This window comes from Spinacia oleracea, chromosome 3, assembly GCF_020520425.1.
Source record: "Spinacia oleracea cultivar Varoflay chromosome 3, BTI_SOV_V1, whole genome shotgun sequence".
Lineage (NCBI taxonomy): Eukaryota > Viridiplantae > Streptophyta > Magnoliopsida > Caryophyllales > Amaranthaceae > Spinacia > Spinacia oleracea.
In genome coordinates, this window is record NC_079489.1 from 151873576 (window position 1) to 151878727 (window position 5152).

A 5152-nucleotide genomic window follows, 5' to 3' on the forward strand; every position below is an offset into this window, starting at 1 on the left:
ATTTTTTTTTTTTTATTTATTAATTATTATTTTTATGTTGATTTTCTATGTACATGATAACTTACAATTTGAACATCTTTTTATTTAAAATTTTAATGGCCATATGGTTTGTGATCGTAAGATAAGTAGATGACAGGTGTGAGGTGATTTATTGGTATGATGCGATAGAAGAGAAGGACATTAAAAATTATTTTAAGCACGAGGATGGATGTGACTTGAGTAACTCATGAAATAAATACTCTCTATGTATTTTTTTTTTGAGATTACACTTGACCTAAATAAGTATTTAAAAAATTTAGTTTAATATTACTCTTTTTACGTTTTGTATCATGCACACAATTTAATATTACTCTCTTTACTGATATCATGCACACAATTTAACTCTCTATGTACTCACTTCCCTTATATATCCCTCCGTTTCTTTTTGTTTGTTACGTTTGAACTTTTGCACGTTTATTAACGTATACTAAAGATTGTTTTTCTTTTTATTAAAAAATAAACTCAAGTAAAACCTCAATCCATTAATCATTACAACAACCAATAAGATTTTTTTATTTATAAAATGAACCAATAATGGAAAAGCACACAGATTGCTAGTTGGCACTTGGGAAATTGTAATGAACTTTAATGAGTTGAAAAAACTAGACCAATTAAAATTAAAAGATGGCACAAAAAATGATAGTATAATAAGTTTATAAAAGGAAATATTCTTCCACGTAATAAACATTGTGTAACACCTTAAAAGGAATGCATAACAAACAAAAAGAAACGGAGTAGGTTTTTATTATTTACATTTGATATCATGCACATGACAATTTAACAACTAATTAATGTTGATAAAGATTTCTCCTTTTTTTTACTCCCTCCGTCCCGGAATACTCGACCCGGTTTGACCGGCACAGAGTTTAAGGGACTTGAATTGACTTATTTAATTTAATAGGTAGTAGTTGATAGTGGGGTATTATTTTAATGTAGTTAGTGGGAGATGGGTTAAATGGTGGGGTTGGGGGAGAGTATGAGTTGAATTTTTAATTATTTTTTGTATAGAGTAGGGGTTAGGTGGGTCAATAGGGGTGGAGTGAGAAATAATATAATATTGTTAGAATATTTCCATTTTTAGAAACAAGTCAAGTATTAAGGGACGGCCCGATAAGGAAAACAGGTCAAGTATTCCGGGACGGAGGGAGTATTTAATTAATTAAAATAATCACTTGTACGATTTTTGACAAAATATTAAGGACATTTATGATACAATATAAAAGGAAACATTCTAATGTAAATATTAAAATGTGACACTCGTAAATAATACTCCGTAGAAAAGAACAGAGGGAGTATATAAGGGAATTGGTAAATCAAAGGAAAAATTTATTTCTTCCAAGGAAATCCACAATTTTTTAAAGTTGATTTCTTTGGAAGAAGTGAAATTATTCCTTGAATTTATCATTTCCCAGTATATAATAATAAAATAAATAGGGTAGTTGATAATAAAGAAATAATGAAATAAATATGGTGGTGCGATATTGAATGATTAACCCTGTATTATTTTAATTTTTTATTTTGGGTCTGTTTGGTAATTGATTTTTTGTTGGCTTTTGGCTTTAGGTTATTTCAAGTGGTCAAACAAGTGAACAACCAATATACATGTTTGGCAAGTAGATTTTTCTTTGGCCAAAAAATCCAAAAGCTAGTAAGACTAGCTTTTTTTTACATTGGTTGTTGGCTTTAGGCTTATTCAAGTAGCCAACAATCAACTTTATCAAACACATTGAAAGACTACCGTCAAACAACCAACATAAAAAAACCAACGCAAACAGCCAGTCAAACAAATCAAGTAAAATAGCTATAGCCACCAACCAACGGTCAGTCGCCGAATACACTCTCACCAGTGGCGGACCTAGGCTTGGGCATCCTAGGTCACGTGACCCACTAATATTAAAAAAAAAAAAAAAAAGTTGAAAATCCAAAAACGCGTTCTCTCTCTCTGGAAGTCTGGAACGCAGCAGTGAAAGCGTGAAATAAACCAAAAGGCAAAACATAAAATTCTAGAAACATTCTCCCTCTCTCTTCGACGCAGCCGCAGCCACCGGCCCACCAGGCACCAGCCACCAGGTCATCCGACCACCGAACCCAGATCCACAGCATAACCGTGTGCCCGAGTCACCGTGGTCGCGGGGAAGAGGAACCGAGCAGCGAGCAGTCTGCACCGAGGAAGAGGAGGAGTAGCCGACTAGCCGAGCACCGAGGAGGAGGAGCCGTCACCCTCGTCGTCGCCCGTCGAGCCGAAACCCCATTCAGCAACTCAGCAAGTGCAACTCGTAACCACTGACTTGAGGTATAATTCGTATAAATTATGATTTTTGTAGACCCGATGACAGTAAATTGGATCAATTACCTCCACTAAAATAGGCATAGGAGATACGAAGTCGGACGGTAGCTCGTTGGTGGCTAGTTTATTTGCTTATTTATTTTAGCGGCTAAAGACTAAAGTGGTCACAATAACATGTGAATCATTGGTTTATGCTATATTGTAATATTGCTATGTACATATTCCACATATAAAGTAATCAAATAATGATATGATACTTCCTTAATTACTTTTGCCTGGAAAATAAACATATTTTGTCAGTAATAAGTCAAAATCAATTGAAACAAACAGACCTTTAACCATTATAGATTTATATGTGTATTTTTGTAAAAGTATCAGCAAATGCGAAAATTATAAATAGGGTCATTTACATTTTACTAAAACCGCTTTAGATTTTAAATCATATAAATAAATAACATCGTACTTCGTATTATTTATAAATTGTATAATTAAATTGTGTAAATTGAATTGTGATTTGTGAATTTGTGAATTGTAATATGTTGATAATTTGTGAATTGTGATATTCGTGAATTTATGAATTTGTGATATTTACATATTGTTTGTGAATTGTGATATTTGTGAATTTGTGAATTGTGATATTTGGGAATTTGTGAGGAATTGAATTGTTGAATTGAATTGAATTGTTGAGCAATTAGGAATTGAATTGTTGAGGAATTAGGAATTGAATTTTATTTGTGAGGAATTGAATTGTTGAGGAATTGTTGAGGAATTGTTGAATTGTTGAGGAATTAGGAATTTGTTGATTTTGATATTTAAATAGTTGAATTAGGAATTGGTTGATTTAGGAATTTGTTGATTTAGGATTTATATAATAAATAGATATCAAAACATGAAAAGCCGTAGAGAGCAATTGTAATTTTGAAGTTTGGTTGTAATAATTAATACTTGTTACTTTTGGATTTTTTTTAAGTATTAATATATATATTTTTTAATTTAAACATTGATTTATGATTATATGGTGAGCGGCGTAGAATTGTGACCCACCATCCGTGAATTCCTGGCTCCGCCACTGACTCTCACCCATGCCAATTAAGTTGTTTTATTTGCCCATATATTTAATAGTATGGACCTTGGATTTATGATGAATTGATGATATATGAAAAGGATCTTTCAAACCAAAAATGACCTTTTGATTTGTGATACTACGTAGTAAGATAAGGGGTGTTGGGTGGACTGGTCCCTGGTGCAATAGAAAAGGATCTTTCAAACCCATAAAAAAATATTGACGATATATAAAAATTTAGTAGTCAATTTATAACTTTTATATTGTCGTTTTTATTGTAACCCTTCTCAACTTCAACGGCACAATATATTTATAATAATTTGTGTGTATTTTTTTATAAGGAAAGAAAATTAATATGGACAACCTTTTAATCATTCTTTCAAATGAATTAATTCCTTCGTTTCAATAGAATTACAACATTTTTAGTTGCCATTATTTAATTTATATATCAATGTTGACCATAAATTTTTAATAATTTTAATAAAAACAAATGTTAATAAGTAGAATGTCATTGAATTGATTTTATTATATATCCTGTATATACTTTCATAATATTAAATTTTAATTTTTTTTTGGAAAAAGATTATTAGAGATAATTATAATCATAGTTATATATTGGCAAACGTACTAGTCAAAGTATCGCATTTTTTTAAACAGAGGAAGCGCAATGACTCAATGACTAAAGAAAAACGAAAAAGAGAATAAAGAATACAATGAAAATGCACTCCAATTTTGAACTACCACATCCCAGTTCCAAATTTTTTGTTGAATAGACCAAAGGGTAACCAATTAATCAAGCGACAAATGGAAAATGAACCTACTTGATAGCCATACTCACAACTAGCCAAACCCGAAGTCAAACCCATAGCAACCTAAACTAAAAACTAACAGAAAATTAACCTACTTAAAATTGTACCAAAACTTAATTATTATTTCTTTTTAAAAAAGAAGGGACGGAGTAGCAATTGCTTTATATAATGAACATACCAATAGAGAAGAAAATAAAGGGATTATAACCAACATAAGTTGGTAGAGTTGGTGGGAAATTCAACTTGTGACTTAATCACAACCATCAAATATTCAGATGCGTATCGCATAGGAGTAGCTCAAGCTAAGACCTGTGTAATTGGGATGACTATCCTATGATATGTGTTGGTGTTGGAAGTAAGCTTGAAAAAGAAGTTCGCCCGATGATCGAGCACGCGTTCAATGTGAAAATGGGCAAGTAGTTCGCCCGACCGGGTGGTGGTCGCCCGTCGGGCGGTGGGCGCCTGATCGGACGCCCGATAGGGCGGATACCAAAAGACGTCTTTCGGACGTTGGATTTGGTTCCTCGTCATTCCTTTTGTAACAACCCTTTTGTTGATATTTTAAGTGACTTAACTATTTCAATTATGTCGAGTTAAGTTTTTTGATGATCCCCTTGATTAAGGAGGTTAATAAACTCTTCATATTCATACATTCATACTTAAGTCTATTGATGATGGTCATTGGATTCCTTGGGTTGTTTTTTTGGTTCCTCCACTAAGTCATATGTAACCTCTCTTTTACTGATTTTAATGAGTGGTTCTTTGTGGTTATTCTCCATGTGTATGGAGATAACTAGTCTTATGGCCCGTGCAAGGCACGGGTTTTACATACGACATAGGAAAATGTAGTAAACCCAAAAGTGTTAAATTACATTATTATAATAACATTGTTTTGTACTAATTGTTACTATGCAGTCATGTTGCTTTTCGCACTGCATTTCCAAAACTAAAACC